General features: G+C 50.6%; 1 protein-coding gene and 1 long non-coding RNA gene across 2 annotated transcripts in view; one reads left to right on the top strand and one right to left on the bottom strand.

Moving 5' to 3' along the window:
• Positions 1–12,027, bottom strand: part of LOC122933923 — a 31,833-nt gene extending 19,806 nt beyond the window's left edge. The window contains exon 1 of the long non-coding RNA XR_006388589.1: positions 11,801–12,027. This is a non-coding gene — a long non-coding RNA (uncharacterized LOC122933923). The remainder of the gene's footprint in view (positions 1–11,800) is intronic.
• Positions 1–26,032, top strand: part of LOC122933895 (zinc finger protein 613-like) — a 142,196-nt gene that overhangs the window by 83,711 nt on the left and 32,453 nt on the right. The gene's annotated exons all lie outside the window — the stretch shown is intronic.

Raw genomic sequence — 26,032 nt, 5'->3', positions numbered from 1 at the left:
TATTTTTTATTTACATTTGGTCACTAGGACCATTGGTGTCCCTGGGTTAACACGTGTTACTGATATAATTAAAAATTTAACGTTTATTTCATGTCCATAAAAACTAGAACTCTATGGTTAAAAATATCAGCTTTGCCTGCTTTGTATATATAGATGATTATATTGGGTCTATTTTTTGTAGTCCACTAGAGGGCACCCTAACTAGTATATGTTAGATTCTCTGTCTAATTCTTATAGCATAGTCTCTGCTCACTAGATGCGCTCTGTTAATTCCACAGAGCGCTGACTGCTAACTGTGATGTCCTTGTGGATTACATTACTTCTACAAATATATCCATTAGACCCCTATCATTATTAGGCTCACGCTGGCTAAAAACACACTAATAACACTTTCTGCCCCCCCGACATGTTTCGCCAAACACTTGGCGTCTTCAGGGGTTTGGGCAGTGAAGTGTGTCTCATAAGCCTGGCTCTGCCCCCAACACACACTTCACTGCCCAAACCCCTGAAGACGCCAAGTGTTTGGCGAAACATGTCGGGGGGCAGAAAGTGTTATTAGTGTGTTTTTAGCCAGCGTGAGCCTAATAATGATAGGGGTCTAATGGATATATTTGTAGAAGTAATGTAATCCACAAGGACATCACAGTTAGCAGTCAGCGCTCTGTGGAATTAACAGAGCGCATCTAGTGAGCAGAGACTATGCTATAAGAATTAGACAGAGAATCTAACATATACTAGTTAGGGTGCCCTCTAGTGGACTACAAAAAATAGACCCAATATAATCATCTATATATACAAAGCAGGCAAAGCTGATATTTTTAACCATAGAGTTCTAGTTTTTATGGACATGAAATAAACGTTAAATTTTTAATTATATCAGTAACACGTGTTAACCCAGGGACACCAATGGTCCTAGTGACCAAATGTAAATAAAAAACTCTGCACTGAGACTCTCACTAATTGTGTTAGTGATGGGATTAAGATAGCTGATCATAGGAGCAGCCGACTCCTAGATGAGTAGATCACCCTATGATCTACTCAAGAGGTAATCCCATCACATGTGTCTCCTCTCTCCCTATTCATTCATTATGGAGGGGGGGGGGGATGTCTGTTTGCATGTTGCTCATGGTTGATTGCATTATGTTGTTAGACTTCTTGAACTGTATATACATTGAGTTGGTCTTCAATAAAGTGAGTTTCTGTTTTGGCCTTCAACATAGAGCCTCGTCTCGTGTGTGTGGGGATTGCTATATGCTGAATACTCCCCTGGCTATAACCCCTAGCTCTTGTAAGAGCTGTTCCTGTTCCTGGTTCCTGTGGTGGTTAGGGTGTCAACCGGAGTGCTTTGAGCCCTCGGGAAGCACTAGGAGCATCCATCAACTGAGTACCCAGTCGGGGTGCCAGGAGATCCGTTACATTAGTGTCAAGCAGTGGGGTGGCGTCCTAGTGAGAGGAGAAGCAGCTCGGAGAAACCATTCGTGGATTTACAAAATTGAGGGCAATGCTTGTCCCCGTACAGTGCCCCTGGCTACAGTAGTATGGAACCAGTTTGTTCCCAAACAGCATTCCACTATGAGGAGGAGGATGACCCGGACTGGAGGGATGCAGTCTGGAAAGGCATCTGGCACGAGACCCTGGAAGACATACAGCATCGGCGGAGCGAGAGTTTCCCCAGTGAGGAGCAGCGGTTGCGGATGCGAGTGGCCCTGCGAATGCCCCTTCTGGGAGAGCAGCCCCTGGATGAGTGGGTGACAGAACTGGAGAGCCTGGTATGGAGGGAGCTTTGGCTAGATGACGCCTACCAGGCACTCTGGTGGTACGTGATTCGGCACTCCCCCTGGATTGCTGAGCACGACAGACCCGAGGGTGAGGATTATGATGGCCCTGGCCTGTTGTTGGAGAGTCCCGGTTCTGGGATATCCATGACTACAGGGAGGCTATGCATGATTGGGCTACAGCGAGAGAGGTGAGACAAGACATGGCATCTCTAGTGATAAGGGAGTGGGAGCTGAAGCAGGATTACCAATACTTCCTCAGCTCAATTTGGCCCCAATATGCACTGCCAGAGAGCTGGGTGGAAAACAGAAGAAAGGAGCTTAGAGTACCAATAATTAGAAAAATATATACGTTTTTATTGAGTTCACGATAAAAAACACACATATAGTGAATGCCAAGGACAGGGTAAGGGAGCAGGGAAAGAGAAAACGAGCGCCACCCTTGACGGACACACTGGTCACAAAATATAATGATCTATCGATTGTATTACTGCAGATATGGGAAAAACAAATGATGTGTGGTACAATGACCAACCCATAAATACAGACATGATAAATTATTTAATGTAAAGGGTGAGTGAAGATCAGATGTGGGCAGACCGCCATGGCTGTAGTGCATAAAATATGGTACAAGGGACGTAGGTCATACAAAAATGTGTAAACAATGTACCAATAAACAGACAGTGATAGACCAAGTGAGATAGCTCAACATTGGCAGCACATAGCCATGGCTGGGAACCTGTGATCAGACACTCACCAGTATGGGACCAAGTGTGAACGGAGAACCAGGATGGCGCTACCCCAACGCGCGTTTTGGCGTGCCTTCGTCAGGGAAGGCACGCCGAAACGCGCGTTGGGGTAGCGCCATCCTGGTTCTCCGTTCACACTTGGTCCCATACTGGTGAGTGTCTGATCACAGGTTCCCAGCCATGGCTATGTGCTGCCAATGTTGAGCTATCTCACTTGGTCTATCACTGTCTGTTTATTGGTACATTGTTTACACATTTTTGTATGACCTACGTCCCTTGTACCATATTTTATGCACTACAGCCATGGCGGTCTGCCCACATCTGATCTTCACTCACCCTTTACATTAAATAATTTATCATGTCTGTATTTATGGGTTGGTCATTGTACCACACATCATTTGTTTTTCCCATATCTGCAGTAATACAATCGATAGATCATTATATTTTGTGACCAGTGTGTCCGTCAAGGGTGGCGCTCGTTTTCTCTTTCCCTGCTCCCTTACCCTGTCCTTGGCATTCACTATATGTGTGTTTTTTATCGTGAACTCAATAAAAACGTATATATTTTTCTAATTATTGGTACTCTAAGCTCCTTTCTTCTGTTTTCTGCCATTATACTCGGAGCTTGTACCGAGTTACCCTCTTTCAGGTATCCCCCAACATTTATTTAAAATAATATAGGCATTGTCCTTGCTATATAGGCTGGGGGACTTCTGGGGTCGTCTTCTTCTTCTTCAGAGAGCTGGGTGGCAGTCCCAGACCTACAACCCTACAGCTGAAAAGACCCGAATGAAGTATCCCCTGCTTTAGTACCAACTGCGGAGGTAGGGGACCTCATAGACTGGTCCTGGGGGAACCCCATATGGCAGGTGGAGATGGGACCGGTCGGGCCCAGATCTCCAACGGCAGCCGGAGTTTCAGGGAGTAGGGACAGTCGGTCCTGCTCCCCAGCGGCAGTATGTTTTGCAGGGAGAAGAGAGCATCGTCTCTATTCCCCAGCGGCAGTGTACCTTGAAGGGAGAGGAGACAACCAATCTCTCTCCCTAACCACAAGGGGTCAGCACCCCTAACTCCGATGGTGCAGATTGGACCGTGGTCTCTGCACCAGGCCTACCGGGATGCTGGACAGCCGGTACAGATCCCCCACCAACCCCGCAGGAATGCCAGGAGGAGGATTTAAGCAATCTCTCCTCTCCATAGCCGATCCGCAACAAGGTCCTGGGGTAGGATTGCCTGACCCCCATCCCAGCCTCTGCCCTCCCCTATCCTCTTGTCCAGATGCTGACTCCCCACAGGCTACACCAGCGGAATAGCTGGCATCTGGGCAGAGCGCAGTAGGCCTCTGCGCTCCCATATCCTCTTGTCCAGAGGCTGACTCCCCACAGGCTACCCCAGCTTAAGAGCTGGCATCTGGGCAGAGCGCAGTCGGCCTCTGCCCTCCCCTATCCTCTTGTCCAGAGGCTGACTCCCCACAGGCTACACCAGCGGAAGAGCTGGCATCTGGGCAGAGCACAGTTGGCCTCTGCCCTCCCCTATCCTCTTGTCCAGAGGCTGACTCCCCACAGGCTACCCCAGAGGAATAGCTGGACAGTTGGCCTCTGCCCTCCCATATCCTCTTGTCAAACGGATGACTCCCCACAGGCTACACCAGCGTAAGAGCTGGCATCTGGGCAGAGCGCAGTCGGCCTCTGCCCTCCCCTATCCTCTTGTCCAGAGGCTGACTCCCCACAGGCTACACCAGCAGAAGAGCTGGAATCTGGGCAGAGTGCAGTTGGCCTCTGCCCTCCTCTATTCTCTTGTCCAGAGGCTGACTTCCCACAGGCTACCTGTTACCCAGATAGCTAATAGTATTGTATTTGTGTATTCTGAGTGCCATTCACCTAATGATATGCACTCAGACTTGAGCTATCTGGGGATATGTTAAAGGGGTTCTGCACTTTCATTTAACTGATGATCTATCCTCTGGATAGATCATCAGCTTCTGATCGGCGGGGGTCCGACACCCGGGACCCCCGCCGATCAGCTGTTTGAGAAGGCAGCGGCGCTCCAGCAGCGCCGCGGCCTTCTCACTGTTTACCGCCGGGCCGCCCGCCCACTGACGTTCAAGTGAACAGAGCCCATTCAAGTGAATGGACTGCCACCCAGTTCTCTGGCAGTGTATATTGGGACCGAATTGAGCTGAAGAAGTATTGGTAGTCCTGCTCCAGCTCCCACTCCTTTGTCACTAGAGATGCCAGGTCTTGTCTCGCCTCTCTCGCTGTAGCCCAATCATGCATAGCCTCTCTGTGGTCATAGATATCCCAGAACCGGGACCCTCCAGCATCTCCGAACTCCGGTTCTGCGAAGGCCTCAAACAGGCCAGGGCCATCATAATCCTCACCCTCGGGTCTGTCGTGCTCAGCCATCCCGGGGGAGTGCCGAATCACATACCACCAGAGTGCCTGGTAGGCGTCATCTAGCCAAAGCTCCTTCCATACCAGGCTCTCCAGTTCTGTCACCCACTCATTCAGGGGCTTCTCTCCCAGAAGGGGCATTCGCAGGGCCACTCGCATCCGCAACTGCTGCTCCTCACTGGGGAGACACTCGCCCCGCCGACGCTGTACATCTTCCAGGGCCTCGTGCCAGACGCCTTTCCGGACTGCATCCCTCCAGTCCGGGTCATCCTCCTCCTCGTAGTGGAACGCTGTTCGAAGACTAGCCGATTCCATCCTGCTGTAGCCAGGGGCGCTGTACGGATACTAGCGTTGCCCTCAATATACTCCACGAACGGTGTCTCCGAGCTGCTTCTCCTCACACTAGGACGCCATCCCACTGCTGCAACCAATGTAACGGATCTCCTAGCACCCCGACCGGGTACCTCCGTCGATAGATGCTCCTAGTGCTTTCCGAGGACTCCAAGCACTCCACTTGACACCGTACGCACTGCAGACCCCACGAACCGCCGAAGCTTGGTTGAGGTCTCACCGTCTCCTTCCCACCCTGGACCTACGACAAGGCTCCAGGCTCCAGTGGGTGAACCTCTCCTAAAACCAGAGAGCAGGAACAGCTCTTACAAGAGCTAGTAGTTATGCCAGGGGAGTATAGCAAATCTTCAGCGTATAGCAATCCCCCAGTTTTGATCAGTTATCCAAACACCAGTCTCAACATGATGAAGGATAAAACAGGAACACTTTATTGAGGGCTACTCGCCCGTATTTATGCAGGTCCCCATCTGGTGGCCACGCCCTTACGGGACCAGAAGGGAGACTGTGACACAGGACAGATATGCAGCAATTCAGGATACACAGACCCAACACATCCCCACAATGCATCATGGTTTCCTCCTCTCTGCCCTTGCGACACCCGAGGAGCAATCCAATTATGTCTCAGGACAAAGGGAAATCACCAATACACATGTGGAGACAACAGGACAGGAATCACCACCCAAACACACAATGTCACACCCCCACAGCAAACACAGACATTTAAAGGGGTTCTGCACTTTCAATTAACTGATGATCTATCCTCTGGATAGATCATCAGCTTCTGATCGGCGGGGGTCCGACACCCGGGACCCCCGCCGATCAGCTGTTTGAGAAGGCAGCGGCGCTCCAGCAGCGCCGCGGCCTTCTCACTGTTTACCGCCGGGCCGCCCGCCCACTGACGTCACAGGCAGTCAAGCCCATTCAAGTGAACAGAGCTTAGCCGCGCCCACTCTAGTTGGTACAAGTCGTGACGTCAGTGGGCGGGCGGCCCGGCGGTAAACAGTGAGAAGGCCGCGGCCTTGCTGGAGCGCCGCTGCCTTCTCAAACAGCTGATCGGCAGGGGTCCCGGGTGTCGGACCCACGCCGATCAGAAGCTGATGATCTATCCAGAGGATAGATCATCAGTTAATTGAAAGTGCAGAACCCCTTTAAATGTCTGTGTTTGCTGTGGGGGTGTGACATTGTGTGTTTGGGTGGTGATTCCTGTCCTGTTGTCTCCACATGTGTATTGGTGATTTCCCTTTGTCCTGAGACATAATTGGATTGCTCCTCGGGTGTCGCAAGGGCAGAGAGGAGGAAACCATGATGCATTGTGGGGATGTGTTGGGTCTGTGTATCCTGAATTGCTGCATATCTGTCCTGTGTCACAGTCTCCCTTCTGGTCCCGTAAGGGCGTGGCCACCAGATGGGGACCTGCATAAATACGGGCGAGTAGCCCTCAATAAAGTGTTCCTGTTTTATCCTTCATCATGTTGAGACTGGTGTTTGGATAACTGATCAAAACTGGGGGATTGCTATACGCTGAAGATTTGCTATACTCCCCTGGCATAACTACTAGCTCTTGTAAGAGCTGTTCCTGCTCTCTGGTTTTAGGAGAGGTTCACCCACTGGAGCCTGGAGCCTTGTCGTAGGTCCAGGGTGGGAAGGAGACGGTGAGACCTCAACCAAGCTTCGGCGGTTCGTGGGGTCTGCAGTGCGTACGGTGTCAAGTGGAGTGCTTGGAGTCCTCGGAAAGCACTAGGAGCATCTATCGACGGAGGTACCCGGTCGGGGTGCTAGGAGATCCGTTACATTGGTTGCAGCAGTGGGATGGCGTCCTAGTGTGAGGAGAAGCAGCTCGGAGACACCGTTCGTGGAGTATATTGAGGGCAACGCTAGTATCCGTACAGCGCCCCTGGCTACAGCAGGATGGAATCGGCTAGTCTTCGAACAGCGTTCCACTATGAGGAGGAGGATGACCCGGACTGGAGGGATGCAGTCCGGAAAGGCGTCTGGCACGAGGCCCTGGAAGATGTACAGCGTCGGCGGGGCGAGTGTCTCCCCAGTGAGGAGCAGCAGTTGCGGATGCGAGTGGCCCTGCGAATGCCCCTTCTGGGAGAGAAGCCCCTGAATGAGTGGGTGACAGAACTGGAGAGCCTGGTATGGAAGGAGCTTTGGCTAGATGACGCCTACCAGGCACTCTGGTGGTATGTGATTCGGCACTCCCCCGGGATGGCTGAGCACGACAGACCCGAGGGTGAGGATTATGATGGCCCTGGCCTGTTTGAGGCCTTCGCAGAACCGGAGTTCGGAGATGCTGGAGGGTCCCGGTTCTGGGATATCTATGACCACAGAGAGGCTATGCATGATTGGGCTACAGCGAGAGAGGCGAGACAAGACCTGGCATCTCTAGTGACAAAGGAGTGGGAGCTGGAGCAGGACTACCAATACTTCTTCAGCTCAATTCGGTCCCAATATACACTGCCAGAGAACTGGGTGGCAGTCCCAGACCTACAACCCTACAGCTGGGAAGACCCGACTGAAGTATCCCCTGCTTCAGTACCAGCTACAGAGGTAGGGGTCCTCATAGACTGGTCCTGTGAGGAACCACAACAGGCAGGTGGAGACGAGATCGAGGGCTCTCCACCGGGATGCTGGGCAGCTGGCCCAGACCCTCAGCAGCAGCCGGAATTGCCAGGTGTGGACGCAGGTGGTCCTTACTCGCAAATGTTGAGGGACCTCACAGACTGGTCCTGGGAGGACCCACAGATGGCAGGTGGAGATGGGACCGAGGTCTCTCTACCGGCCCTGCAAGGATGCTGGGCCACCTGCCCAGATCTCCAGCGGCAGTGCATATCACAGGGAGAGGAGACAACCGGTCTCTCTCCCCAGCGGCAACCTGAGTTCCAGGGGGAGGAGATGCGGGGTCCCTCTGCCCTACAGCAACCAGAGTCCTGGAGAGGAGAGGCAACCGGCCTCACCTTCCACCAGCAGCCGGAGATACCGGGAAAAGGGGAACACAAGCCCCTCTGCATGGGCGCAGATGAGACCGCGGGCTCGGTGCCAGTCCTACAGGGATGCTGGACAGTCGGTCCAGATCCCCATCCCTCTCCGCAGGGATACCAGGAGGAGGAGGTAAGCGAGCCCTCCCCTTCCCAGCTACTTCCCAACAGAGTTCTGGGGGCCGGGGATGAGCCTGCGCTACCCACTGATCCTTTCCCAGCGGAAGAGCTGGCATCAGGGCAGAGAGCCGCTAGCCTCTGCTCCACCGACCCCCTTGTTACAAGACTGGCTTGTACCCCCCTCACCCCAGCAGAAGAGCTGGCATCAGGGCAGAGCGCAGTCGGCCTCTGCCCTCCTCTATCCTTTTCTCCAGAGCCGGACTTCCCACAGGCTACCCCAGCAGAAGAGCTGGCATCAGGGCAGAGCGCAGTCGGCCTCTGCCCACCAAGTACCTACCGCTCCAAGCTAGAGAGCAACAAGGAAGCAAGGAGTCGCAGATGCCCACTCAACAGCTGGGGACATACAGAACAGAGCCAGGCCCCAAGATTCAACAGGTCCAGTATTGGGTTGTGGTTGGATTGCCAGACTAACTCAGGTACTGACCGTGAGGTCAGGTATCTGGTTAGTCTTCCCTGGGAGGGGGAGATGTGTGGCGAAACCAACCTCGCCACGGTGTTTTGGAGGGGGCTGTTTGCCAGCCTCTTGCCTCAGGATAATGGCCCATACTAACTTTAAAGGAGAAGACAGACCGGCCGCACAGCTTAAATCTGTCTTTGGAATTGTATTTTATGTTATTATGCATTCGGTTAAATTGTATGTTATGTGAGGGCACCCAGATAGCTAATAGTATTGTATTTGTGTATTCTGAGTGCCATTCACCTAATGATATGCACTCAGACTTGAGCTATCTGGGGATATGTTAAATGTCTGTGTTTGGTGTGGGGGTGTGACATTGTGTGTTTGGGTGGTGATTCCTGTCCTGTTGTCTCCACATATGTATTGGTGATTTCCCTTTGTCCTGAGACATAATTGGATTGCTCCTCGGGTGTCGCCAGGGCAGAGAGGAGGAAACCATGATGCATTGTGGGGATGTGTTGTGTCTGTGTATCCTGAATTGCTGCATATCTGTACTGTGTCACAGTCTCCCTTCTGGTCCCCTAAGGGCGTGGCCACCAGATGGGGACCTGCATAAATACGGGCGGGTAGCCCTCAATAAAGTGTTCCTGTTTTATCCTTCATCATGTTGAGACTGGTGTTTGGATAACTGATCAAAACTGGGGGATTGCTATACGCTGAAGAGTTGCTATACTCCCCCTGCATAACTACTAGCTCTTGTAAGAGCTGTTCCTGCTCTCTGGTTTTAGGAGAGGTTCACCCACTGGAGCCTGGAGCCTTGTCATAGGTCCAGGGTGGGTAGGAGACGGTGAGACCTCAACCAAGCTTTGGTGGTTCGTGGGGTCTGCAGTGCGTACGGTGTCAAGTGGAGTGCTTGGAGTCCTCGGTAAGCACTAGGAGCATCTATCGACGGAGGTACCCGGTCGGGGTGCTAGGAGATCCGTTACACTACCCCAGCGGAAGAGCTGGCATCTAGGCAGAGCACAGTTGGCCTCTGCCCTCCCCTATCCTCTTGTCCAGAGGCTGACTCCCCACAGGCTACACCAGCGGAATAGCTGGCATCTGGGCAGAGCGCAGTTGGCCTCTGCCCTCCCATATCCTCTTGTCCAACGGATGACTCCCCACAGGCTACCCCAGCGTAAGAGCTGGCATCTGGGCAGAGCGCAGTCGGCCTCTGCCCTCCCCTATCCTCTTGTCCAGAGGCTGACTCCCCACAGGCTACACCACCGGAAGAGCTGGCATCTGGGCAGAGCGCAGTTGGCCTCTGCCCTCCCCTGTTCTCTTGTCCAGAGGCTGACTCCACACAGGCTAACCCAGCGGAAGAGCTGGCATCTGGGCAGAGCGCAGTTGGCCTCTGCCCTCCCCTATCATTTTGTCCAGAGGCTGACTCCGCACAGGCTAACCCAGCGGAAAAGCTGGCATCTGGGCAGAGCGCAGTTGGCCTCTGCCCTCCCCTATCCTCTTGTCCAGAGGCTGACTCTGCACAGGCTAACCCAGCGGAAGAGCTGGCATCTGGGCAGAGCGCAGTTGCCTCTGCCCTCCCCTATCCTCTTGTCCAGAGGCTGACTCCACACAGGCTACCCCAGCGGAAGAGCTGGCATCTGGGCAGAGCGCAGTTGGCCTCTGCCCTCCAAGTACCCACAGCTCCAAGCTAGAGAACAACAACGCAGCAAGGAGTAGCAGACGCTCACTCAACAGCTGGGGACATACAGAACAGAGCCAGGCCCCAGAGTTTAACAGGACCAGTGTTTGTTTATAGGTGGGCTACTCGACTAACTCAGGCACTGACCGACAGGAGGTCAGGTACCTGGTTAGTCTACTGTTGGGAGGGGAGAAATGTGACGGACTGAACCATCACTGGGGCTGTTGGAGAAGCCTGACGGCTAAACTCCTTCCTACGGACTATGGACCCAGAACTATGGAGACCCCCTCAGACCTTTTGGGGTTACAAGGAACTATAAACTCTGATTTATGTGTGGAATTTATATGACACATATTTCCTATTGCCCATTAAAGGTGCAGGGTTTAAATTCAGCAACACAAAAAGGGTTAACTCAACTGAGACTCCCACTGATTGTGTTAGTGATGGGATTAAGATAGCGGATTCTAGGAGTAGCCGACTCCAGTGTAGATGAGTAGATCACCCTATGATACACTCAGGAGATAATCCCATCACATGTGTCTCCTCTCTCCCTATTCATTCATTATGGAGGGGGGGGGGGTCTGTTTGCATGTTGTTCATGGTTGACTACGTTATGTTGTTAGACTTCTTGAACTGTATATATACTGAGTTGGTCTTCAATAAAGTGAGTTCCTGTTTTGGCCTTTAACATAGAGCCTCGTCTCGTGTGTGTGGGGATTGCTATATGCTGAATACTTCCCTGGCTATAACCCCTAGCTCTTGTAAGAGCTGTTCCTGTGGTGGTTACGGTGTAGAGTGGAGTGCTTGGACCCCTCGGGAAGAACTAGGAGCATCCAAAAACGGAGGTACCCAGTCGGGGTGCCAGGAGATTCGTTACACTGGATACATACAGCCCTGCTAAAACTGACGAGCCCTAGGATAGGTAGCAGGGGATGAGACAGCTGGTTCCTTCCAGCTGGGAGATGTATGGAGAAGCAGGAGATCCAAGACAAACCAGCACCGGCAACTCCAAGCAGAAACTATCAACCGCATGGTCAGCAGTGTGAGGCGGACCTAAATAGAGCCTCGTCACCGATAACGAGCGGCACCTGAGGAGAGGCGAGATCCTGCCAAATCACAACATACATAGAGGAAACCAGAGAGACCTGTCAGATAGCCTCACGTGCAGCAAGTCTATCCGATCTTCTCACCTCTCTCACGGGAGGGACTGTGACAGCTCCATACTGGCTGGTCTCCTCAGTAACTATAACCCCCAGCATGCACTGCGTCTCTCCGTGTGTAATGAGCACTCACCTTCTACCGGGGCCACACACTGAGTGCTCTCATCAGGCACAGGGCTCTGCTAATGGCTGATACCAGAGAGAAGAGGCTCCAGACTCCACAGCAGGGTAGATGCTAGAGTGGAGCTGTTAGAAGGAGGTCTGTGACGTCACTGGTCACATGCTCCTTCATGGTCACATGACCAAATGTGGGAAGAACTGATAAAGAATGCAGGAGCTTGTGGAGAGAGGAGGGGCTGCTCTGTATCTGCTGGACCGCAAGAGATGAAGGACCTGGGATGATGTCACCGTCATGTGATCAATGCAGGAGGCGGAGCTCAGCAGTGGAGAGAAGTGGTAGAGAAGGACCTGGGATGATGTCACTGTCATGTGATCAGTGCAGGAGGCGGAGCTTTGTATAAAGTAGAAGAAAATGGAGAAAGGATGGATTTATTGTGAGAGTGAAGGACATACTAGGAGTTGTAGTCCTCTCCTCTCCTACCTCCTCCTGTTATGTCCTCTGATATCACATAATAACGGGCTGGATATGCTGGGAGCTGTAGTCCTCTCCTACCTCCTCCTGTCATGTCCTCTGATATCACATAACAGGCTGGATATGCTGGGAGTTGTAGTCCTCTCCTACCTCCTCTTGTAATGTCCTCTGATATCACATATTAACACACTGGACATGCTGGGAGTTGTAGTCCTCTCCTCTTCTACCTCCTCCTGTAATGTCCTCTGATATCACATAATAACAGGCTGGACATGCTGGGAGTTGTAATCCTCTCCTCTTCTACCTCCTCCTGTAATGTCCTCTGATATCACATAATAACAGGCTGGACATGCTGGGAGTTGTAGTCCTCTCCTACCTCCTCCTGTAATGTCCTCTGATATCACATAATAACAGGCTGGACATGCTGGGAGTTGTAGTCCTCTCCTCTTCTACCTCCTCCTGTAATGTCCTCTGATATCACATAATAACAGGCTGGACATGCTGGGAGTTGTAGTCCTCTCCTCTTCTACCTCCTCCTGTAATGTCCTCTGATATCACATAATAACAGGCTGGACATGTTAGGAGTTGTAGTCCTCTCCTCTTCTCTTCTACCTCCTCCTGTAATGTCCTCTGATATCACATAATAACAGGCTGGACATGCTGGGAGTTGTAGTCCTCTCCTCTTCTACCTCCTCCTGTAATGTCCTCTGATATCACATAATAACAGGCTGGACATGCTGGGAGTTGTAGTCTTCTCCTCTTCTACCTCCTCCTGTAATGTCCTCTGATATCACATAATAACAGGCTGGACATGCTGGGAGTTGTAGTCCTCTCCTCTTTTACTTCCTCCTGTAATGTCCTCTGATATCCCATAATAGCGTGCTGGACATGCTGGGAGTTTTAGTCCTCTCCTCTTCTACCTCCTCCTCTGATATCACACAGTAAAAGCCTGTAAATGATGGGAGTTGTACTTTTTTCTTTGTGTACATGATGTGGAGTAGATTGTTGTCAGTCGTATTTTCTAGCCCCAGATGTAGTTTGTAAACTCCCCCACCGGCCGCGCGGCCTCAGGAAGCAATGAATGGGCAGGTGTTGTGTCAGCGGCAGCTGTGCCAGTGCTGGGACATAGAGACCTGCTGTCATCAGTCCAGTGATCTACAGTGATTGGACCTGGTCCTCAGCCACCTAGAGAAACATGGGCTTAAGTTGAAACCCAGTAAGTGCTACTTGTTCCAGGAGAGCATTGAGTATCTAGGCCATGTGGTGACAAGAGGAGGAGTCCAGACCATGGACTTGAAGATTCAGGCCATACAGTAATGGCCCCTACCCAGCAATGGCAGTGAGCTGCGGGCCTTCCTAGGACTGGTTGGGTATTAGTTGAGATTGATCAAGGATTTTGCCAAGGTAGCAGCGCCCCTGAACTCTTCAATGGGTCACAGCTTGGAGGAACGAAGAGGAAATCTCTTACCCGGAATGAGGAGGGCGACCTAGCCTTTGCGTGGCTGCAGAAATTCTATCATTCCAACGGACAAAAGATGGACCAAGACATTTGCAAAAGCTGCCAAAACTGCAGGCTAGCAAGAGCTGGGGATCAACAGGCCCCAATTGGCCTTATACAGACTAGCTACCCACTACAACTTGTGATGATGAACTATCTGATGGTAGAAGAGTCCCTGTGTGAATACAAGTATCTGTTGGTCATGGTGGACCACTTCACTTAGTTTGCACTAGCAGTCCCCACCTGAAACCAAACTGCTGAATCGGCAGCATGAACCCTGTAGAATAATTTTATACTGCCTTATGGCTGTCCTACACAACTGCACTCCAACCAGGGGGCTTGCTTTGAAGGCAGAGTGGTAAAAGAGCAGTTGTACCAGATTCGGAAGACCCGTGCTACACCCTATCCTTCACAGGGAAATGGTGCGTGGAGCAGCTGAACAGAACTCTACTGGAGCTGTTGCGAACATTAGAGGAACAGAAGAAGATCTGGCCGTACTACACTGCAGTGTGTGTGTGTGTACAGCACAGTAACAATGTTTTCAGTTAGTTTAACTTACTATTTGCCTTATTTTTTACATATGCCTATATTACCTCATATAAAACTTAACTTTTAATACACTGCATCTGGATTTAACTAAGCAGATAGTTCTGAGCCTCCTATTGGATAATTACTGCACCGGCGATTATCTTTCAGCTGGCAACAAGTTATTTAACCTCGACTGGTGCAATGAGTTGCTTCTCATTTCTTAAACAACCATGTTGAAAGACACATCTCGTGGTCGTGGAAAAGATGTCAGTCTGTTTGAGAAGGGTCAACTCATTGGCATGCATCAAGCAGAGAAAACATCTAAGGAGATTGCAGAAACTACTAAAATTGGGTTAAGAACTGTCCAATACATTATTAAAAACTGGAAGGATAGTGGGGACCCATCGTATTCGAGGAAGAATTGTGGCGGGAAAAAAATCCTGAATGATCGTGATCGGCGATAACTTAAACGTTTGGTGAAATCAAATCGAAGAAAAACATCAGTAGAACTCAGGGCTATGTTTAATAGTGAAAGTAAGAGCATTTCCACACGCACAATGTGAAGGGAACTCAAGGGATTGGGACTGAACAGCTGTGTAGCCGTAAATAAACCACTAATTAGTGAGGAAACCAGAAAAAAGGCTTTAATTTGCTCGGGAGCATAAAGATTGGACTCTGGAGCAATGGAAGAAGGTCATGTGGTCTGATGAGTCCAGAATTACCCTGTTCCAGAGTGATGGGCGTATCAGGGTAAGAAGAGAGGCAGATGAAGTGATGCCCCCATCATGTCTAGTGCCTCCTGTACCAGCCTGTGGGGGCAGTGCTATGATCTGGGGTTGCTGCAGTTGGTCAGGTCTGGGTTCAGCAACAGTATGTGCTCCAAGAATGAGTCAGTTGACTACCTGAACATACTGAAGGACCAGGTTATTCTATCAATGGATCTGTTCTTTCCTGATGGCACAGGCATTTTCCAAGATGACAATGCCAGGATTCATCGGGCTTAAATTGTGAAAGAGTGGTTCAGGGAGCATGAGACATCATTGTCACACATGGATTGGCCACCACAGAGTCCAGAGCTTAACCCCATTGAGAATCTTTGGGATGTGCTGGAGAAGGCTTTGCACAGCAGACTCTACCATCATCAATGCAAGGTCTTGGTGAAAAACTACTGCAACACTGGATGGAAATAAATCTTGTGACATTGCAGAAGCTTATCGAAACAATGCCACAGCGAATGCATGCCGTAATCAAAGCTAAAGGCGGTCCAACAAAATATTTTTGGTGGCGACTATTTTTTTTGGATGGGCAGTTTATAACTTGTTATTAAATCCCTTCATTGACCATTAAATTGTTTCTGTTCTGTCGCCTCATTACTCCTAGTATTATATATTAGCACTGTTGTACTTTGTGCTATAAGTGTGGTAAGAGGCTAGTAGCCGCGCGCTCGCTCCAGGCTCTTCTTCTCAGATTTTGTTCTGCCTACCACATAAAGTTAATATTGTTTCTTCCAAACACAAGGAGTCACTTCTATGCTAAAATATCCCTCAAACACTGCCCCCCCGACATGTTTCGCCAGCTGCTCTGGCTTCTTCAGGGGATCGGACAGTGAACGATTGATGGGCGTGGCACGGATCTTTTATAGCCTCCCACTGTGACATCATCGCCATTAAGCTATCACATATAGAGACATGGCTTGTATAAATATATTGCTTCTTATCTTCACTATCATTGGGACCAACTACCCGTATCTCCTCCCATAGTTACCTCCTCCTTTTCTCCAGTGCCGTCCCTACATTCTCGCGTTACCTTTACCAAGTCCCGCGCACGTCAATGGACTTAGTTCTCATTACAGCGCGCTATCTGCGCATGCTCTAGAAAATTAGAATTTCGGTTCTGACATTCACATTACTGCGAGTGCTCAAGACCTTAAGCGTTTCGGCTCTGCGCATGCCTGGGGACCATGATACCACATAAGGTGGACCTAACTGACACTGACGAGGACTTCTTACTACTATCAAAAGTCATGTTAAATATCAGTGATTCACCTAGAGGAATTTATTAACGTAAGACTACACATATTAACATTAAGTAACTTATCGATCACGTGATCAGATGTAACAATTGATTCTACGCCACTGTTTTAATTCTTGATTATGTTGACTAATATTTCCTAATACTTAAAGCCATGATTAATATAAATTAAATTATTATTTTCCGATCATGTATTCATAAGTGCTCCGCGATTACCCAATATTCACACTTATGTTTCCAAATTCATCCAGGACATATTTATTATTTATAATCATAGATTTAACTACACATCAGCTTTTAATAACATTATATTTCTATCAATTGTTTCTAATTTATTGTTCCCACTCATGTACGTGTATCCGGATCTTATGCTCCAATCAGGTTAACTCCTAATATATCTAATAAATCATGTATCCCAGTTCTTTCTCCATAATTTACATAATATTAATATATTCATTATAGATCATATAGGGTCAAACAATAATACTTAATCATGATTTTTATTTTATAAATACCGTAAAAATTACTTAATAGTGGAGACAATATGGGGGGAGTAAACAAGGGGAAATTAGTCCGACGGATCGTGAAGCTCCGCGCCATCTCACATTGTTATCTTATATTTAGCTCTAATGGTCTTATGTTCACTCTATACATTCATTATTTAATATTAAATATAGAACAATAGTTGTGAGTAGGACACATCCTGCCCTAGCAACCGGAATTTGGGCACAATGATGGCGGCGTCATCGCCCTTCCTTCTGGGTGCATACAGAGACACTCCACCTAGTGGCTGACCTGCCCGTCAGTATTGTGTCCCTCCGCTGTTCCCGCCATTCCACTGAAGGAGAGCAGCGCTCATCGGTGGGACCGTTTTGACAGATAGTTGAATCTGCTGGTGAACAAGGCTCACCTGAATGGGTTACGCTTGGAGCTTAACATCCAGTCGTGCAGTGGATAGAGGTAACTGGTGCGGCCAATCTTCTTCCCTCAAGGCAAAGCGTGCCAGGCTGAAAATTCAGGTCAGCAACGCCGCAACCAGGAAGGTCCAGACTTGTAGGTAAGTTTATAGCTTTTATTTATTCACTGTTTCCACGGATTACGCGTTTCTGGGCCGGAACGTTCCCTTCTTCAGATCAAGAAACATAATACAAAAAGGTACGAGTGCACAGTTTACACCACCATTTTTTGGGCAGAAATCCTACCCCCAAGGGGGTTGGAATATGTAAATAAGAGTAAGTGAACAAATGAATAATAATTAATATATACAGCAAATTTAAAAACTAGAATTGTTCAAAAATATTGTTAAAATTATTGCCAGGGGGTTAGTGAATTGCTAGTGCCTTATACTTTGCAGTGCTCACTAGAGATGTGTAGTATCTAGTAAGGGCCACTAGGTGGACCCAGGGAATACCGTAGATCTGGTGGAGTATCTACTCCAACAACTTCTGCTGGGCTGGTTATTGCTTGGATGACCTGGGACTGTGGGGTACCCGGGGAGGTGGTGTGGTGGACCCAGGGGATAGATCTGGTGGAGTATCTACTCCAACAACTTCTGCTGGGCTGGTTATTGCTCGGGTGACCCGGGGAGGTGGTGTGGTGGTTCAGCCTGGAATGGCCTACGGCGAGGTGGTGATATGCAAGACACAGTTACAGGATTTGCATTGTTACTTGTACATCTGGCACAGGTGGCAGAGGTCTTCCATGACCTCTGCTTGCCTGATAAGTAGTCCTGCTTGTCATTCCTGAGTTTTTGCATTTTATTCTTAATAATGGCATTCTCGTTCTGGACTAAGCGTCCAATCAAATTCTGATTAATAATGGAGAAGGCCGGGTGGCTCTTGTGCTGCTGGAGGTGCTAATTGTAGTGGTGGTGGTAATTATCTCCTCTTGGAGCCACTGTACTAACTCCTTGCATGCAGTAAGTCCATTAGGAGGAAGGATCAGTGATTGAGAAGCTCCTCCCACTTCTTGCTGTACTCCGGATCTTCCTTGAAGGCAGAGGGAAAGATGAGCCTCAAGCCCCTATGTACCACCTTCTCCCTGTGGTATAATTCAAGAAAGAGGGTGTCAAGATGGTGCTGCATTTCTTCTTTGTATGCATCCTTCAGGCGGTGGAACAGCTGGGTCATGCTGGCAGTGTCCTTCACATTGCTCGCTTCACTGCTGCATCGCGATGTCCGAGCTAGAGAGCAGATGATGGGGGTGACTGTGCAGCTGTGTCAGGAACGCTTCATGTAAACCCTGTTCTGTGGAGGTAACACAACTAGAACGACTGTCTGTGTAAAGTAAAACCTCAATGTGGTCTTCAGCCTAAAAAATTACACGTGTAGATGAACTGGACAGTTGCAGTCAGATCTGCAACAAAAACGTCCATTAGAAAGGAGGACAAATGTCTCCTATGTAAACCTCAGACATTTTGTTTGCTCTTTTCTATGTCACCATGCCTGGATCCAGAGTGCTCTGAGCCCTTCAGAAAGATTATGGATACCTGTGAGTCTAGAAGGGGAAAATTGTAGGATATCAATAACGCCACTGTCCATAAAACCAGCTACAAGTGGACACTTCAGATAACTGCCCGGGTCAGCCTGTCTTCGCAAGGTCAGCCTGAGAGGAGAACCCAAGATTCAGACAAGAACTCCATAATGTCTTCACCATTACTAAGGTCTACCATCGGAAAAAGACAATAAAAGTTAAAACCACGATCTGAAATATTGTCAATGCCAGCTTCCGACGGTACGCCAGAAGAAGACCTCTGCTATTCAGAAAGAAAACATCAGGGCAAGACTATGGTTTAGCAATGAACACTTGGGAAACAACTGGAGTTCTAGAAAAATCTGCTATGGAAAGACGAAGCAAACCATTATCTGTCCATAGGAGCAGAACATTCTGACAGTGACATGAAATCCGGAGGTGGACATGTTCTAGGCTGGGGCTGCTTTACTACATCAGGACCTGGGCAGCTTCTCATCATAGACTCCACTAGGAATTCTTCATTGTACCAGAGACTGCTGGAGGAGAATGTGACATCATCTGACAGAAAGACTGACGCTCAACGAAGACAACGAGGGCTGTGTATATATATATATCCTCTGTATACAGGGTCCGGTGTGAATGTATCCTGGGGCCACCACAGTCAGCGAGGGCTGTATATATATATATATCCTCTGTATACGGGGCCGGTGTGAATGTATCCTGGGGCCACAGTCAGCGAGGGCTGTATATATATATATATATATATATCCTCTGTATACGGGGCCGGTGTGAATGTATCCTGGGGCCACAGCCAGCGAGGGCTGTATATATATATATCCTCTGTATACGGGGCCGGTGTGACTGTATCCTGGGGCCACAGCCAGCGAGGGCTGTATATATATATATATATATATATATATCCTCTGTATACGGGGCCGGTGTGAATGTATCCTGGGGGCCACAGTCAGCGAGGGCTGTATATATATATATATATATCCTCTGTATACAGTGGCCGGTGTGAATGTATCCTGGGGCCACAGTCAGCGAGAGCTGTATATATATATATCCTCTGTAAACAGGGGCCGGTGTGACTGTATCCTGGGGCCACAGTCAGCGAGGGCTGTATATATACATATATCCTCTGTATACAGGGGCCGGTGTGAATGTATCCTGGGGGCCACAGTCAGCGAGGGCTGTATATATATATATATATATCCTCTGTATACAGTGGCCGGTGTGAATGTATCCTGGGGCCACAGTCAGCGAGAGCTGTATATATATATATCCTCTGTAAACAGGGGCCGGTGTGAATGTATCCTGGGGGCCACAGTCAGCGAGGGCTGTGTGTGTGTGTGTGTGTGTATATATATATATATATATATATATATATATATATATATATCCTCTGTATACAGAGAACACACAGCAGTGACCGGGCAGAGATCAGCGCTGCACACCCACTTCCGGTGTCTCCGCTCAGAACCCGCCGTCTACCTGCTGCTCCAGCTGCACCGCCTGTGATAAAGCCTCGTACTGCTCAGCTCCGCCCCCTCATGTCACATGACTGCAGTGTCATCCCAGGTCCTTCACCACCACCAGGCTCCACTGCTCAGCTCCGCCCCTCATGTCATATGACCTCATCAAAGGTCTCTATCTCTCTCCACTACCCAATCAAATGCTGAGCTCTGCCCCTCCCAGTCCGATCACGTGACGTAGACGTAATCACAGGACTTTGCCCATTTGATTGCTACCGTGACGTCTCCGCAGGTCCTTCTACACTTCCTCCATCAATTATTAAGCTCCGCCCCTCCCGGTCCGATCACATGACGCTGACGTCATCAGCTGTCCTTACGCTCTTTCCCGTTTCTCCCTATAAAAGGCCTTCATGATGGCGGATCAGCGGCCGCGGACACTGAGGGGTAAGAGGAGCCGAGCACATAGCTGGTCAGTGATGATGTCATCACCCCCTCCTGGCGGGGCCTGTGAAGGGAGAGCACAGACCTGCCCCCACTGTCCTCTCTGCGCGCATTGGGGGATTTATCGTTTTATCAACGTTTTTGGTGCTGAAAGTGTTAATGTGCGTTTATCTGTGTCCCGCAGAGGCGTGGCCTAGTCACCCCTACCTGATCTGTAGCCGCTTATCTTTATTTAAAGGGGAGGCCCAATTATAAAGACTTCCCCCTCTACACAGGAGATAAGCGTCTCCTCAGTGGAGGTCTGACTGCTGGGGCCCCGACAATAACCAGAGCAGGGGCCCCGTGGTCACATGTGCTGCCGCTCCATTCATCTCTATGGGACTGTTAGAGATAATGAGTGACTCCCGGGGCCCTCGCTGAACGGCTGAAGGGGCCACAGCACTCGGGTGATTACTGCGGCCTCAGACTCCCCCCCTGATATCAGTGACATCCATATCTGTAGCCTGGAGCGGAGTAACCCTAACCGGGGAGGAGAAGGTGAGGGCTGGTGGTGCAGATGGAGCAGCCTGTGGTGCAGGAGAAGGTGAGGGCTGGTGGTGCAGATGGAGCAGCCTGTGGTGCAGGAGAAGGTGAGGGCTGGTGGTGGAGATGGAGCAGCCTGTGGTGCAGGAGAAGGTGAGGGCTGGTGGTGCAGATGGAGCAGCCTGTGGTGCAGGAGAAGGTGAGGGCTGGTGGTGCAGATGGAGCAGCCTGTGGTGCAGGAGAAGGTGAGGGCTGGTGGTGCAGATGGAGCAGCCTGTGGTGCAGGAGAAGGTGAGGGCTGGTGGTGCAGCTGGAGCAGCCTGTGGTGCAGGAGAAGGTGAGGGCTGGTGGTGCAGATGGAGCAGCCTGTGGTGCAGGAGAAGGTGAGGGCTGGTGGTGCAGATGGAGCAGCCTGTGGTGCAGGAGAAGGTGAGGGCTGGTGGTGCAGATGGAGCAGCCTGTGGTGCAGGAGAAGGTGAGGGCTGGTGGTGCAGATGGAGCAGCCTGTGGTGCAGGAGAAGGTGAGGGCTGGTGGTGCAGATGGAGCAGCCTGTGGTGCAGGAGAAGGTGAGGGCTGGTGGTGCAGATGGAGCAGCCTGTGGTGCAGGAGAAGGTGAGGGCTGGTGGTGCAGATGGAGCAGCCTGTGGTGCAGGAGAAGGTGAGGGCTGCTGGTGCAGATGGAGCAGCCTGTGGTGCAGGAGAAGGTGAGGGCTGGTGGTGCAGATGGAGCAGTCTGTGGTGCAGGAGAAGGTGAGGGCTGGTGGTGCAGATGGAGCAGCCTGTGGTGCAGGAGAAGGTGAGGGCTGGTGGTGCAGATGGAGCAGTCTGTGGTGCAGGAGAAGGTGAGGACTGGTGGTACAGATGGAGCAGCCTGTGGTGCAGGAGAAGGTGAGGGCTGGTGGTGGAGATGGAGCAGCCTGTGGTGCAGGAGAAGGTGAGGGCTGGTGGTGCAGATGGAGCAGCCTGTGGTGCAGGAGAAGGTGAGGGCTGGTGGTGCAGATGGAGCAGCCTGTGGTGCAGGAGAAGGTGAGGGTTGGTGGTGCAGATGGAGCAGCCTGTGGTGCAGGAGAAGGTGAGGGCTGGTGGTGCAGATGGAGCAGCCTGTGGTGCAGGAGAAGGTGAGGGCTGGTGGTGCAGATGGAGCAGCCTGTGGTGCGGGAGAAGGTGAGGGCTGGTGGTGGAGATGGAGCAGCCTGTGGTGCGGGAGAAGGTGAGGGCTGGTGGTGCAGATGGAGCAGCCTGTGGTGCGGGAGAAGGTGAGGGCAGGTGGTGCAGATGGAGCAGCCTGTGGTGCAGGAGAAGGTGAGGGCTGGTGGTGCAGATGGAGCAGCCTGTGGTGCAGGAGAAGGCGAGGGCTGGTGGTGCAGATGGAGCAGTCTGTGGTGCAGGAGAAGGTGAGGGCTGGTGGTGCAGATGGAGCAGCCTGTGGTGCAGGAGAAGGTGAGGGCTGGTGGTGCAGATGGAGCAGCCTGTGGTGCAGGAGAAGGTGAGGGCTGGTGGTGCAGATGGAGCAGCCTGTGGTGCAGGAGAAGGTGAGGGCTGGTGGTGCAGATGGAGCAGCCTGTGGTGCAGGAGAAGGTGAGGGCAGGTGGTGCAGGAGAAGGTGAGGGCTGGTGGTGCAGATGGAGCAGCCTGTGGTGCAGGAGAAGGTGAGGGCTGGTGGTGCAGATGGAGCAGCCTGTGGTGCAGGAGAAGGTGAGGGCTGGTGGTGCAGATGGAGCAGCCTGTGGTGCAGGAGAAGGTGAGGGCTGGTGGTGCAGATGGAGCAGCCTGTGGTGCAGGAGAAGGTGAGGGCTGGTGGTGCAGATGGAGCAGCCTGTGGTGCAGGAGAAGGTGAGGGCTGGTGGTGCAGATGGAGCAGCCTGTGGTGCAGGAGAAGGTGAGGGCTGGTGGTGCAGATGGAGCAGCCTGTGGTGCAGGAGAAGGTGAGGGCTGGTGGTGCAGATGGAGCAGCCTGTGGTGCAGGAGAAGGTGAGGGCTGCTGGTGCAGATGGAGCAGCCTGTAGTGCACAGATAAGAGGCAGGATCTACACTGCTTACCGCACAGGTGTGACCGGACCATGTTCAGACAGTCCATCATCTGCTCCGTTTTGTGTGGACTACTTAGAAGTAAGTTGGAGTTGGGGGCAGTTGGCGCAGCATTAGACTGTAGAATCCGCCGTCCTTCAGGGGTAAAGACCCAGCGATGGCCGCCTGATGCTTCCCTTCAGGAGAGTCTGCTGCGGTCCACCATCACATGGAGCCTCACTGCCTCCTCCAGATCCTGTCATCGTCTGGTGGATTCTGTCACTTTTGTCATGACCTCCTCTCCAGAAGAATTCCCTCATCTTACCACAAGCCTCACCGCTGGGAATCACTCTGTCATTGAAGGGGTATTCCGGTTATTACAAATGACTAAACATTGGTGGGGTCCTACTGCTGGGGCCACCACAGATCATGAAAATGGGGACCCCTACCCTTTAGAGCAGCAGGTCGAGCTATTTAAATACGTCATCCACTCGCGAGCGCAGCTTTCGTCAAAGCCACCGGATTTCTGCTGTTTCAGGCATAGTCATAGGCCCTGGGCTAATGTCTGCAATTGATGGTATCGCCGATCGCAGACATTTAACCCCTCATATGCTATAGTGCAATGTGTCCGCAGCATCTGGGAGCTTAAAAACCTGAGTGCGAGCCCTAGAGGAGAACCGTACCCTGTGTGGTAACCTTCGTTTTCCTGCCAGTGACAGCACCCGATGGGAGCATAGTGACTCCATCGCTAATACATTGGAGTCTAGGAGAAAAGCAATCTAATGGCGGTGTGTGTGTGTGTGTGTGTGTATATATATATATTAGCTGAAGTACCCGGCTTCACCCTAGTATGTTTCATCTTTCATTTAAGATATCGACAGTATCCCCCATAACAGTGAACTCCACAGTCCCCCACCCCTTAACACTTAAAATGGCTGGGCTGTTATGGAAACCTGGAGTAAAACTGTGTGTATGTGGAGACTAAGGACCTGCGAGCTTCTATTGGCTGATAAGTGTCATGTGACCATGTGCATTGAAGTTGGGATGTGAAGAGAAAGGCTTGTATTGGCTAATGTGGGTCATTTATTGGGAATATCTCAGGAACGGTACGTCCTAGAGAGCTGAGACCCGGTCTAAAACCTTCCCGGACACCTGATGGACCTGTGTGCCAAATTTGGTGAAGATCGGTCCAGTCGTTTGGTCGAGCATAAAGAACAGACAGACAAACTCATTTTTATATATATACGTGTAAAATTTGAATCGCCTCCTTTTCCCAAAATGAAAGTAAATATAAACAATAAAAAATATAAGCTTCATACCCATCGCTGCGTCCAGAAGTACCTGTATTGTTACAGTATACAAATATTTATCCCATACGGCAATCGGTGTAATAGAACAAAACTTAAAACCGCAGATTTGCCATTTTCCCGGTGCTTCAGCGCTCCCAAAAAGTTAGGTAACAAATTATACACGTGTCAAAATAGAATCAATAAAAGCTGCAGATCGTCCCGCAGACAATGAGCCCTCACACAGCTCTGTAGCCGTAACTATGACAACGGCATGGGTCGGGCTGCAGCTAACGATTATTTGAATAATCAATTAGTTGTCGATAATTTCATCGATTTAATCGGGAAAAAAACACCAAAATGACAAAAAAAAGGGGTTTATATGATTGTACTTGAAAAATTATGTTCAAAGGCCATATAAAAAAAAATGTGAATGGCACTGTTATGGGGGGATCTGTGGATGACGCACTGTTATGGGGGATCTGTGGATGACGCACTGTTATGGGGGGATCTGTGGATGACGCACTGTTATGGGGGATCTGTGGATGACGCACTGTTATGGGAGGATCTGTGGATGAAGCACTGTTATGGGGGGATCTGTGGATGACGCACTGTTATGGGGGATCTGTGGATGACGCACTGTTATGGGGGGATCTGTGGATGACGCACTGTTATGGGGGATCTGTGGATGACGCACTGTTATGGGGGGATCTGTGGATGACGCACTGTTATGGGGGGATCTGTGGATGACGCACTGTTATGGGGGGATCTGTGGATGACGCACTGTTATGGGGGGATCTGTGGATGACGCACTGTTATGGGGGGATCTGTGGATGACGCACTGTTATGGGGGGATCTGTGGATGAAGCACTGTTATGGGGGATCTGTGGATGACGCACTGTTATGGGGGGGATCTGTGGGCGACACACTGTTATGGGGGGATCTTTGGATGACGCACTGTTATGGGGGGGATCTGAGGATGACGCACTGTTATGGGGGGGATCTGTGGATGATGCACTGTTATGGGGGGATCTGTGGATGACGCACTGTTATGGGGGATCTGTGGATGATGCACTGTTATGGGGGGGGGGATCTGTGGATGATGCACTGTTATGGGGGGGATCTGTGGATGACGCACTGTTATGGGGGGATCTGTGGATGACGCACTGTTATGGGGGATCTGTGGATGACGCACTGTTATGGGGGGATCTGTGGATGACGCACTGTTATGGGGGGGATCTGTGGATGACGCACTGTTATGGGGGGATCTGTGGATGACGCACTGTTATGGGGGGATCTGTGGATGACGCACTGTTATGGGGGATCTGTGGATGACGCACTGTTATGGGGGATCTGTGGATGACGGACACTGTTATTGGGGGATCTGTGGATGACTGACACTGTTATGGGGGGGATCTGTGGATGACACCGTGTTATGGGGGATCTGTGGATGACACCGTGTTATGGGGGATCTGTGGATGACGCACTGTTATGGAGGGATCTGTGGATGAC

Source organism: Bufo gargarizans, chromosome 4 (genome assembly GCF_014858855.1).
Source record: "Bufo gargarizans isolate SCDJY-AF-19 chromosome 4, ASM1485885v1, whole genome shotgun sequence".
Lineage (NCBI taxonomy): Eukaryota > Metazoa > Chordata > Amphibia > Anura > Bufonidae > Bufo > Bufo gargarizans.
Note: the sequence above shows the minus strand (reverse complement) of the source record. Positions and strands in the feature narration are given on the sequence as shown.